We start from the raw sequence: 13,920 nt of genomic DNA, 5'->3' as shown, positions 1-13,920 counted from the left end.
CCATCTACTGAAAAGGACACTCAAACCTTTTTAGGGACTTGGTTTCTGGAGAATGTATATTCCAGGTTACAGTGAAATTGTGAAACCTCTCTTTGAGGTGATCCAAAAGAAAAGCGACTTTAAACGGGGTCCTGACAAATAGAAAGCTTTTAAGCAGATTAGAAAGAAGATTGTGCAGGCAATGGCCCTTGTACCAGTTCAAACAGGGCCTTACATAAAAAATGTGCTCTACAGTGCAGCTGGGTACACTGGTCATGCCTACAACCTTTGGCAGAAAGCACCAGGGGAGACTCAAGGTCGACCCTTGGGATTCTGGACCTGAAGCTACAGAGGTTCTGAAGGCAACTATACAACAACTGAGAAGGAGATACTTGCAGCATATGAAGGAGTTAGAGCCGGAAGTGATTGGCACTGAAGCGCAGCTCCTCCTGGCGCCCAGATTACCGGTACTGAGCTTCATGTTCAAGACTATTGTTTCTCCTATCCATCATGCCACCAATGCTACATCAAATAAATGGACTTCTTTAATTACCCAGCGAGATTGAATAGGAAGCCCTAATCATCCAGTATACATAGAAGAAACTACAGAATGGCCAGAAGGCACATACTTTGGAATGCCACCTCAAGAAGTGGTGAGATGGGCTCAAGAAGCTCCACCATCATCTTCCAGAAACTGGGAAATTATTTGCTCTGTTCGCTGATGGCTCCTGTCGTCTTGTAGGGAACTGCTGGAAGTGGAAAGCTGCCGTGTGGAGTCCTACACGACTGGTTGCACAAGCAGCTGAAGGAGAAGGTGAATCAAGTCAGTTTGCAGAGGTCAAAGCCATCCAGCTGGCTTTGGGCATTGCCAAGGGAGAGGGGTGGCTGAGACTCTTTCTCTACACTGACTCGTGGATGGCAGCAAATGCCTTGTGGGGTTGGCTAAAACAGTGGCAGCAAAACAACTGGAAGCGAAAGGGTAAACCTATTTGAGCTGACGAGCTGTGGAAAGACATTGCAGCTTGGATAGAGAAACTGGTTGTAAAAGTGCATTGTGTAGATGCACACGTACCTCTGAGTCAAGCCACTGAGGAACGTCGACACAACCAATGAGCAGATGAGGCTGCTCAAGTGTTCCAAATAGACTGGGAACATAAGGGTGAACTTTTTTTAGCTCGATGGGCCCATGACACTTCAGGTCATCAGGGCAGAGATGCAACATCCAGATGGGCTTGTGATCGAGGGGTGGACTTAATCATGGACTCTATTGCACAGGTTATCTGTGACTGTGAAATGTGTGCCACAATTAAGCAGGCTAAACGACTGAAACCTTTGTAGTATGAGGAGAGGTGGTCAAAGTACAGGTATAGGAAGGTTTGACAAATTAGCTATATCACATTGCCTCAGATCCACCAGGGTAAGCGCTATGTGCTTACAATGGTGGAAACAAGTACAGGATGGTTGGAAACATATCCTGTACCTCATGCCACAGCCCAGAACACTATCCTGGGCCTTGAGAAGCAAATCTTGTGGAGACACGGTACTCCAGAAAGAATTGAGTCAGACAATGGGACTCATTTCAAAACCAGTCTTGTGACTGACTGGGCCAAAGAACATGGTATTGAGTGGATCTACCATATCCCGTACTATGCACAAGCCTCAGGGAAAACTGAAAAGTATAATGGTCTGTTAAAAGCTACCCTGAAGGCAATGGGTGGTGGAACTTTTAAAAACTGGGACAAAAATTTGGCAAAGGCCACCTGGTTAGTTAATACCAGGGGATCTATCAATCAGGCTGGTCCTGCTCAGTCAGATCTTTTACATACTGCAGATGGGGATAAAGTCCCTGTGGTATGTGAAAGAAACCTGCTGGGTAAGTGTGTTTGGGTTTTTCCTGCTTCAGGCAAAGGTAAACCTGTCCGGGGTGTTGCTTTTGCTCAGGGGCCTGGACATACCTGGTGTGTGATGATGGAGGATGGTGAAGTACAATGTGTACCTCAAGGTAATCTGACTCTGAGGAAGAATCCCCCATAGATCTCCCTGTAGTGTCTGAGCCGGCAGAGCAGAAATGTGAACTTGAAGACCCAGCAGTTACAAAAACATTTCATTCTTATCAGCCTTAGTTAGAACACACTGGTGCTAGTTAAAAGAAACCTTACTGAAGGAAAAAAAAAAACAGTAAAAAGAAAATTGGGTTCATCCTGGCTCAAACCAGAACATTACGTTGGGCACCAATAAATTGTTTTCACTGTTTGACTCAAGTTCGACAACAATGCTCTTGATCTCCTCCCCCTCCCACCCAGGTAGGGTAGGAGAGAGAGAAAAAGAGAGAGACTTGACTGGATTGAAAACTAAACTACACAGCTTTAATTAAACACTAATGATATAAGAATATATATACAACTATATACAAATATATTCAGATACGTGCAAAAGCTTCTCGCCTCCCCCCACCCCCAGCAACTCCCACAGCACTCTCCTTAGCTGCGAACAGTCCCAGAAAATCCTGGACTGCTGCTGGAGAAAGCACAGAGTGATGAGGGTCCAGAGAGCTCAAGCCTAAGGGTCGACAGTGATGGATGGACGGAGTCCTCCCTGGACGCTGGCCATGGACGGAAGAGAAGGGAAGAAGAAAAAAGGAAGGGAGTTGTCTTCTGTGATCTCTGACCTTCCTCTGAGCTTGCGTAGATATATGGAATGGAATATCTCTGGCCAATTTTGCTGTCTGTCTAACTCAACCTTCTACAGGGCAGGGGGGTCATAGATCTCCCCGTAGTGTCTGATCAGCAGAGTAAAGATGTGATCTTGAAGACCCAGCAGTTACAAAGACATCTGACTTTGGATGCTGGTCACAAACTAAAATTGGTTTGCTTACTGCTGCGGCTCTGGGAGGATGTGTGTGTATGTGTCCATTTAACTAATAGTTTCCAGAAAAATTCCAATGCATGTGAAAGTGATTCTGGCTTAGTGGGGGGAAAATGAAATTTTAAACTGGCTAAGCAGGAAGGGTGTAGCATGTCCTCTAGTTTAATAGTCTGTCAGCTGGAGATTTTCGTCCATTTATCAGTGCCTCAAGCCTAGTATAACTGATACTGAAATTTTAATAGGTTTGGTTTTTGCAATTTGGATCCAAACTAAAGGATATCCTGTGACTTGTTTTGCCTCTTGGCTCTGAGATTCTGATATCCCTTTTCTTATAGTCTTAGTGCTACTTGTAAGTAACTTGCATACTTTGCAATAATACCTATAAGAAAATCAGAAACAGATAATGAAGGATACAGCTTTAAAAATTTTGAAGGGTGCATTAGAAATAAATATAAAATCATATGTTGAAAAGCTTGTGAATGAACTCTGGCAAATGTTAAGATAATGCTAAGTTAATGCTTATCTGTTTACATGTATTGAAAGAACTTAAATAATATTGGTAAAGCTTTATTTCTGTCTGTTACTTATGAAAATAGTCCATTTCCTTTTTTGTGTTTACAACTGCGTGTAATTGACACTGTGGGTGTCAAACCACTAAATTATTTAGCTGTAAACTACTGACCTTAAGTGGAAGGAGCACGTCACAAACTTATTCTCCTTAATTTAGGAGAGGAAATACTTTCCCTAATTTTAATTTGCCTGTTTGCTAGAATGTGAGGAATTTAAGGGAGGAGGGTGCTGGTTTTTACAGCATGGATTGAAGGTATGATCTTTGCAAGTGTAGATCTTGGTTTAACATGCCTCATGCTTCTAAATGTCTTATAGTGCTGGTGCTCCTTGTACTCCTACATCTTTTAGACAATTGATAGAGTTGTCACTTTGGAAACTAGGATTGGATAGTCTGGAAAAAAAAACAGCTGCAGTTATGTTTAATGATTAAATGATGGATAAGAGATCTGTCAGAAACCAGTCTCATCCCTCAAGCTTGTCAAATGTATGTTTTGATTAATTATCTTGCTGGGACAGACAAAACAATTCATGCAAAATGCCATGATTCAAAGCAAAATGTACTGTACAAAGTCTCTGGTTAAGAGAAAACTTGGACCTGAATTAGTTTCTTGAGAATTTGGAAAAGTCAGGCAGGAATAGCTTTATCAACTGATGGCAAAGTTCTTTTTGATATTTACTTAGACTTCTTAATTTTGCAGTTTATGATAAGAAACAGAAACTTCTAACTGGACAACTGAGAAAATACCCAGAGAAGCTAATTATCTACTGTAAAGACCTTAGAGTACTTCAATTCTGCCTGAGATATACAAAGGAAGAGGAAGTGAAAAGGGTAAGTATAGTAACTTAATTTGTTTCTTTAAAGCTTATTGTTGGGTGTTTAGTTGTGGGGACTTGGAGAGATCCCTTAAATTTGAAGTGTTCTCTGATCATTCCCAATTGAGAGAGAAAGTAAAAGGCTTTGATTTCTAGCTAACTTTACTCATTAAACATCTTAAAACATTTTCTCCCACTGTAGGAGAAGAGCAAGTTCGAGACCATCTAAAGAACCATGGGACCTGACAAGATCTATCTGTGCCTCCTGAGGGAATTGGTGGATGAAGTTGCAAAGTCACTTTCCATCATATTGGAAAAGTTGTGGCAGTCCAGTGAAGTTTCCACTGACTGGAAAAGGGGAAACATAACTGCGGGAGGATTCATGGACAGACACACTGGAATCAATTTGATTTAATGGCTGACAATTTAATCTGCGCGCCAAGCTTTCTTATATAGCCTCTTGTTGTGTACACGTGACCAAAACCACTCTTGTCATTGGTCAATTCTCATAAGGCCTGCCACGATCTAAACAGTGATTGGGTTCCTAGCACGCACATGCGCAGTCATGACTCCGCCTCACTTCCTCCTTTGGCACATCCGGAAGTTGTTTACTTCGCTGCTCACTTCTTCAGTTGGTATCCATGGCAACGGCCTTGAAGGGGCCCAGGTGTTTACAGTAAAGGCTGGATGGCTCACATTCCACTGCTCAGTCTCACAATGAGGCCCTCAAATTATTATTATTGGAAGCACAGACATACCAAACTCAGAGGATCCAATAATAATAGAGTGGGGGTTCTCAGCCAGTGCCTTATCATATCACTTTTGGCAACGAGGACCTGAAGGGAGTACTTGACCAATTGCCTTTTACTCTCAGTCATTCAAGGATTCAGAAAAGTGATATTCCATTCTGGAGAAGGGGTTGTTAATACTGTGTACAGCACTGAAAGAAGTCAGTACGATTATTAAAAAACAAAAGGTAATCCTTCGAGGCCCTTTCAAGGTAGTTTATCAAGTACTGTCTGGAAAGGCTCCTCCAGAAGGAATAACCCAAAAAAGCACAATCAGGAAATGGTATAGCCAAATTGAATACTATTCTGGAATTTTCAAGCTTGAAGAAGGCCCAGATATACAACTAAAAATTCAGGAACAAATTGAATCTACAGATGAAAAGGATTTAATAATTAAAACTCCCAGACCTATCAAAGAAGCCCCAGAATATAAAAGTGATATGGTTAATGCTTGGTTTACAGATGCTCCGTCCTGGAGAGAAGGAAAAACGTGGTTGTTCAAATCTGCTGCAGTTAAAACTTCCACAGGCGAACAAATAATAAACCAAGATAAGGGCAGCGCCCAGGTGGGAGAATAGGACGCTGTCCTCAATGTTTTTCTAAAAGAAAAAGCTTCCAAGGACACTGTGTACATTTACACAGTTTCCTTTGCAGTCTTCAAAGGCTGCGTGGAGTGGATTACTTTCTGGGAACAGAATAACTGGGAAATTAACAGGGTGCCTGTCTGGCATAAAGAGAAATGTCAGCAAATACTGAATATTGCTAAAGAGAACCCTGATTTTCATGTAGGATGGATACCTTCTCACCAGACTAATTTAAAGGATGAAACTAGTAAGTGGAACAACTATGTTGATGAGCTAGCTAGAACTGATGTGAAAGAAATCCGATCAGCTACCACAAAAGGAACAAATCAGGAATGGAAAAGATTGCTTGAACGGCTCCACTGTAAAAGAGGTCATTCAGGAATCTTTGACTTATACAAAGAGGCACAAGCTCGAGAGTGGCCTGTCACCCGTGAGCAGTGCAAGACAGTAATTTTTTCATGTGATCTTTGCAAAATCAGACTTGGGGAACATCCCCTAAGAACTGACAATCTGCATATTAGGGAAGGAAAACCCTTGTGGTCCACATGGCAGGTGGACTACATTGGTCCCTTCTGAAGATGAGGAAAGATCAGTCCAGCAGTGATCAATCCTCTGTGAGAGGCGACCGCCGCGCGTGCACTCAGTCTGTATTGAAGACCCCTCCATGTTGGTGGGGGAAGTCGCAGAAGCATCCTGGCAGCTGATAGCCTCTGTGACAACATCGGCTCATGACACCCCCCTCATTCTCCTTAAAGGGAAAAGAGAAGAAATAAGGGAGAGAGACTCTTATGGGTTGGAAACTAAACTATGCAGCTTTAATGAGACAGCAGTGATGAAAAGGAAAAGTAATTAAATATATACAAATGTATACAAATATACACAAAAGCACTATCGCGCTCTCCCCCCACCTCCCAATAACACCCACGTCACCACCAAGGCTGCAGGGCAGGCCCTGGAATTATCCCGGACTCATCTCCTGGAGTCAGCAGCAGAGAAGAGCCAGGATGCAGGAATGCAGGGATAGGGATCAAAGACAGATAAACAGATGGAGTCCCTCCAAGATGCCAGCCATGGAGAGAGAGAGTTGAGCCTTGTGATCTGTCCTGGTTTGAGCCAGGATGAAGCTACTTTTCCTTTTAGTGATTATTTTTTTCCGGTAAGTTTTCTTTTAACTAGCACAGTTGTGGGAAACGGTTCTTCTTCTTCCCCAGCTAAGACTGATAACAAGCGCTGGAAGGTTTTTCTAATTGCTGGGACTCCAAGGTCACTGTGGCCTCAATCAACCATATAATGACAAGCCTAGTGATCCTACGGTTTATGATACTGATCTTTATGGGGGCACCATATGTGTACAGTTACAGTAGAAATCCTAAAATGAACGGAATGGTCCATGTTGGTAATGGCAGTAGCAGGTTCAATTTTACCTCTCCATTTTCTCTCAAGCTGAATCTCCCAGCATCTGAATAGCATTGTTGCAGTAGGGATGCTTCTGCTGAATGTTTATAACGTATTGTGGATGCGTAGGGTGAGGTGTTGCTCCACTCACTGCCGATCCCCCACAGGCAATGCTGCTGCCACTGTTGCTTCTGCCATCGCCACTGCTGCTGAGACCACCACTGGTACTACTACAAAAACAGCTGCTTCTACACATGCTGCTACAAAAACAACTGCTTCAGGTGGATTACATCAGTCCCTTCCAAAGATCAGGAAACAAACAATCCATCATTGTGATTGTGGAAGTGGTATCAGGGTTAACCTGTGCTGAAGCTGTTTCTAAGGCAAATGGGGAAAACACAGTTTGCTTTTTAGAAAAGGTATTTGGGGTTCTGCCTAAACCCACAAATATTCAATGTGACAAGGAAACTCACTTCACCTCACATCTTGTACAACAATGGGCTAAAAGGAAAGGTCCCTTCATGTCCCATACTACCCACAAGCTAATTGGATAGTAGAGCGCACTAATGGGTTAATTAAAAGCCTAATTCACCCACGGGACTCAAAATGGGATGAGAGATTGTGGTATGCAGTCACTACTATAAACAATAGGTGGGGGGTGAACGGGTGCCCTCGCTTAAATGCCTTCTTCCCTGAATTACCTTGTCAAGATCACAGAAAAAATAAAAGATCTTTTAAAAAATCCAAAACTCCTCTCCAGCCAGGACAAACTGTTCTGGCAAACTTGCCAAATACTGGTAAGGTAAAGCTTACCTTACAAACACCAGTGAATTCAAATACATACTTGAGAGAGATAGCTGTGAGAGAAGTTATCTATGATCAAGATGGACTTACAAATCCTGATGATGTTGAGTGTGACACACCAATGTTCCGGAGATTTGCTCAGGCTGTGCCAGCAGCACATGCCCATATATTCTCCTTCATGGGATGCTTTAATGAAGGCGCAAGACCAACTGTGCGTGAGGTGGCTTTCAAAGCACGACAGTATGGAGACATCACCTCTGATTCCCTTTACTTCCAAACCTCAGCCATTGAAAATGTGACTGACAGAAAGAATAGGATGCCAAATGGATGGGGAAGTAAACCCCAGATTCTCCCTAGAGACGACGGGCCACGTGTTGCAGCAATTAATAAGAGACGTCCAACTACGAGACAGCAGCGAGGAAGACAGGACTCACTGCGACGCCACCTGTGGTCTCTCTTGAAAAATCATTTTAAAGAGGACATGAGAGTCTGGGACAAGAAACCCACTGATGTTCTCCAGTTACGTGTACAAGATCTTCTAAACAGAACAAAGCCAGGAGATGGTTCTTCCAAGAAGAAGGTTGCACCAGTCTCCACCCAGGATGGTTCATTGAGTTCTAATGCTCAGCCTTAGAGATGCCCTGCCTCCGGCCAGGAGGAGGAAAGGGATAACCGAGTTTATTGGACTGTGTGGGTTAGATGGCCTGGCACATCAGAACCACAAAGATATAGAGCTTTGGTGGACACGGGTGCACAGTGCACAATGGTGCCGTCAAATCATGAGGGAACAGACTCCGTCACTATCTCTGGAGTGACAGGAGGCTTTCAACAGCTGACTGTTGTGGAGGCTGATGTGAGCCTTACTGGTGAGGAGTGGCAGATGCACCCTATAGTGACTGGCCCAGATGCTCCGTGCATCCTTGGCATAGATTATCTTAAGAAAGGATACTTCCGTGACCCGAAAGAGTACCGATGGGCCTTTGGTATAGCGGCTGTAGAGACTGAGGATACTGAACAGCTGCGTACTTTGTCTGGCCTATCAGATGACCCTTCTGTAGTGGGGTTGCTGAAGGTTGAGGATCAACAGGTGCCAGTTGCTACTTCAACGGTGCATAGATGGCAGTATCGCACCAACAAAGGTTCGGTGGTCCCCATTCATAAGCTGATCCAGCAATTGGAAAGCCAAGGTGTGATTAGCAGGACTCATTCACCCTTCAACAGTCCCATCTGGCCAGTGCGAAAGCCTGATGGCGAGTGGAGGCTGACAGTGGACTATCGTGGCCTGAATGAAGTGACACCACCGCTCAGTGCTGCTGTACCAGACATGCTAGAACTTCAGTATGAGCTGGAGTCAAAAGCAGCTAGGTGGTATGCCACTATTGACATTGCTCATGCATTCTTCTCTATTCCTATAGTACCAGAGTGCAGGCCACAGTTTGCTTTCACCTGGAGGGGAGTCCAGTACACCTGGAATCGACTGCCCCAGGGGTGGAAACACAGCTCAGCCATTTGCCATGGACTGATCCACACTGCACTGGAGAAGGGTGGAGCTCCAGAACACCTACAGTACATTGATGACATCATTGTGTGGGGTGACACACCAGAAGAAGTTTTTGAGAAAGGTAAAAAGATCATCAAATTCTTCTGGATGCTGGTTTTGCTGTGAAAAGAAGTAAGGTCAAGGGACCTTCACGAGAGATCCAATTCCTGGGAATCAAGTGGCAAGATGGTCGTCGCCAGATCCCAATGGATGTGATTAACAAAGTAACAGCTATGGCCCCACCTTCAACTAAAAAGGACACTCAAACCTTTTTAGGGACTGTTGGTTTCTGGAGAATGCATATTCCATGTTACAGTGAAATTGTGAAACCCCTCTATGAGGTGACCAGAAAGAAGAATGATTTTAAATGGGGTCCTGACCAACAGAAAGCTTTTGAGCAGATTAAAAAAGAGATTCTGCAGGTAATGGCCCTTGGTCCAGTTCGAACGGGGCCAGACATCAAGAACGTGCTTTATACTGCAGCTGGACACAATGGTCCCAATTGGAGCCTCTGGCAGAAAGCACCAGGAGAGACTTGAGGTCGTCCCTTGGGATTCTGGAGCCGGAGCTACAGAGGTTCCGAGGCCAACTACACCACAACTGAGAAGGAGATACTTGCAGCATACGAAGGAGTTAAAGCTGCTTCAGAAGTGATCGGCACTGAAGCGCAGCTTCTCCTGGTGCCCAGATTACCAGTGCTAAGATTCATGTTCCAGAATAACATCTCTCCTATTCATCATGCCACCGATGTGACTTGGAGTAAATGGACTGCTTTAATCACCCAGCGAGCTCGAATAGGGAAACCTAATCATCCAGGTATTGTGGAAGCAATTACAAACTGGCCAGAAGGCACCCACTTTGGAATGCCACCACAAGAAGTGCTGAGACGAGCTCAAGAAGCTCCACCATATGATCATCTACCAGAGACTGAGAAACAGTTTGCCCTTTTCACCGATGGCTCCTGTCGTCTTGTAGGGAACCGCCGGAAGTGGAAAGCTGCCGTGTGGAGTCCTACACGACTGGTTGCTCAAGTAGCTGAAGGAGAAGCTGAATCAAGTCAGTTTGCAGGGGTCAAAGCCATCCAGCTGGCTTTGGACATTGCTGAGCGAGAGGGGTGGCCGAGACTCTGTCTTTACACTGACTCGTGCATGGCAGCAAATGCCTTGTGGGGTTGGCTAAAGCAGTGGCAGCAAAACAACTGGCAGCGAAAGGGTAAACCTATTTGGGTTGCTGACCTCTGGAAGGACATTGCAGCTCGAATAGAGAAATTGGTGGTAAAAGTACGTCATGTAGATGCACACGTACCTCTGAGTCGAGCCACTGAGGAACATCAACACAACCAACGAGCAGATGAGGCTGCTCAAGTGTTCCAAGTAGACTTAGACTGGGAACACAATGGTGAGCTGCTCGGGTGTTCCAAGTAGACTTAGACTGGGAACACAAGGGTGAGCTCTTTCTAGCTCGATGGGCCCATGATGCTTCAGGTCATCAGGGCAGAGACGCAACATAAAAATGGGCTCGTGATCGAGGGGTGGATCTAACCATGAGCACTATTGCGCAGGTGATCCGCGTCTGTGAAACGTGCTGCAATTAAACAGGCAAGACGACTGAAACCGTTGTGGTATGAGGGGAGGTGGTCGAAGTACAGGTTTGGGTAGGCTTGGCAAGTTGACTACATCACACTGCCTCAGAGCCGCCAGGGTAAGCGCTATGTGCTTACAATGGTGGAAACAAGTACAGGATGGTTGGAGGCATATCCTGTGCCTCGTGCCACAGCCAGGAATACTATCTTAGGTCTTGAAAGGAAAATTCTGTGGAGACATGGTACTCCGGAGAAAATTGAATCAGATAATGGGACCCATTTCAAAAATAGTCTGGTTACTGATTGGGCTAAAGAGCGTGGTATTGAGTGGATATACCATATCCCATACTATGCACAGGCCTCAGGGAAGATTGAAAGGTATAATGGTCTGTTGAAAGCTACCCTAAAGGCAATGGGGGGTGGAACTTTCAAAAATTGGGATAAAAATTTGGCAAAGGCCACCTGGTTAGTTAATACCAGAGGATCTATCAATCGGGCTGGGGCTGCTCAATCAGACCTTTTGCATACTACAGATGGGGATAAAGTCCCTGTGGTATGTGAAAGAAACTTGTTGGGTAAAAGTGTCTGGGTCTATCCTGCTTCAGGCAAAGGTAAACCTGTCCGGGGTATTGCTTTTGCTCAGGGACCTGGACATACTTGGTGTGTGATGATGGAGGATGGTGAGGTACAATATGTACCTCAGGGTAATTTGTAGTTGGGAGAGAACTCTTGATTTAGCAACTGGTAAGGTATAGAGCCTGTACGTAATGTATGGTATGGAATAAGGGGTGGAATGTCCTGGTTTGAGCCAGGATGAAGCCAGTTTTTCTTTTGCTGATTCTTTTTTTTTCATTTCAGTGAGCTTTCTTCAACTAGCAACTGCGTGTTCTGCTAGGTTGATAAGACACTGTAATGTTTTTGTAATTGCTGGGCCCTCAAGGTCGTGCCTTTGCTCTGCCGGCTCAGACACTACGGGGGGATTTGTGGCCCCCCCTAGTGGGAGGCTGGGTTAGACGAACAGCAAAAATGGCCAGAGATATTCCATCCCAGATATCTACGTAGGCTCGGGGGAAGGTCGGAGATGACAGAAGAAAACTTCCTTCCTTCCTGCTTCACTCTCTCTGCTTTGCTTCGCCTCTCTGTCTGCCTTCCTTCTTCTCTCTTTTTCTCTTTTGTTCGTGGCCGACATCTGGGAAAACATCATCTGCCCATCATCGTTGACCCATTGACCTCAAGCCCTCCTGACCCTCGTAACTCTCTGCCTTTTTCCAGGAGCAGCTTCGGGATTCCTCAGAATTGTCTCATCTGAGGGAAGTGCTGTGGGAGTTGCTGGGGGTGGGGGGAGGCGAGAGGCTTCTACCACACCTTTGTATAATCACTATATACATATATATATATATATACACTCTTATATCATGTATTAGTATTCTAAATAAAGCTGCACGGTTCAGTTTTCAATCTAGCCAAGTCTCTCTCTCTTTTTTTTTTTCTCTCTCTCCCTCCTTCCCTACCTGGGTGGGAGGGGGAGGGGATCGAGAGCATTGTTGTCCAACTGAGTCAAACGTTGACACTGTTCTTAATACATCCCAAGATACTATTGGCTCTCTTGGCCACAAGGGCACATTGCTCTCCCATGGATACCTTGTTGTCCACCAGGACTCCAAGGTCCTTCTGCATGGGGCTGCTTTCTAGCAGGTCAAGCCCTAATCTGTATCGGTGCATGGTGTTTTTTCTCCCCAGACGCAGGACTCCACACTTATTCTTGTTGAACCTCATTAGGTTCATCTTTGCCCAGCTCTCCAGCCTGTCCAGATCTCGTTGAATGGCTGCACAGCCTTCCGGTGTATCAGCTAATCCTCCCAGCTTCGTATCATCAGCAAACTTGCTGAGGATACATTCTATCCCCACATCCAGATCGTTGATGAGATGTTGAATAAGGCTGGGCCCTGTACTGAGCCCTGGGGAACACCACTAGTCACAGGTCTCCAACTGGACTCTGCACCATTGATCACAACCCTCTGGGCTCTATTGTTTAGCCAATTCTCAATCCATCTCTTCTGTCCGCTCTTCTATCTCACTTCCTGAGTTTAGCCACAAGGATGTTATGGGAGACACTGTCAAAAGCCTTACTGAAGTCGAAGAAGACAACATCCACTGTTCTCCCTGCATCTATCTATTCTGTCACACCATCATAGAAGGCTATCAGATTAGTCAGACATGATTTCCCCTTGGTGAATCCATGCTGGCTACTCCTGATAACCTTCTTTACTTCCATGTGCTTAGAGATGACCCCCAGAATGAGCTGCTCCATCACATTTCCAGGGATGGAGGTGAGGCTGATCCGTCTGTAGTTACTCAGGTCCAAATGAGAGTTACAGCTCTCATTTGCAAATACCCAGCAGGGACCTCCGGATCCTTATGTTTCTTCTGCGGATTGTTTGCAACTTGCAATTTCTAGGCAGGTTGAAAATGCTGAAACTGCTAAGGTGCTATTGTTTCAGTTGGCTTACGAAAATGCTAATGCTGACTGTCAGGCTGCATTAGCACTGATTCAGGTAAAAGTCACTAACACTATAGGTGTCCAAAAATGAATAACATCACCAGAGGACTGGGACAGTGATATTCTGGAGAGCTTAGATCTTGAGGAGGAGGATTACAAGGAGGACAAATGGCTTTCTCTGCCAGCTCCAGCCTCTTTCCGAATCCCAGATTTGGGACTGTAGTGACAGCCTTGCCTGATTTGTCTTGCTGAATCTGACGGGAAGGAGGAACCGGACCAGACTCCAGCGTGCACTGACCTGATGATTGGGGACTCCCTCAGTTCCTATCCCTTGTCAGGCAGTGAACAACACCAGATGCAATGCTTGAATTGATATATTGTGGCAATTACGGGTACTTAAGGGAAGAGAAACAGTATACACCTTGTACCCCCTGAAACACTGGGACAAATTTAGAGGGGATCCCCTAACAAAAGAAAAGATGAAACAATATTGTAATCGA

The sequence above is a fragment of the Apus apus genome, chromosome W (genome assembly GCF_020740795.1).
Source record: "Apus apus isolate bApuApu2 chromosome W, bApuApu2.pri.cur, whole genome shotgun sequence".
In the NCBI taxonomy this organism is placed as follows: Eukaryota; Metazoa; Chordata; class Aves; order Apodiformes; family Apodidae; genus Apus; species Apus apus.
Note: the sequence above shows the minus strand (reverse complement) of the source record.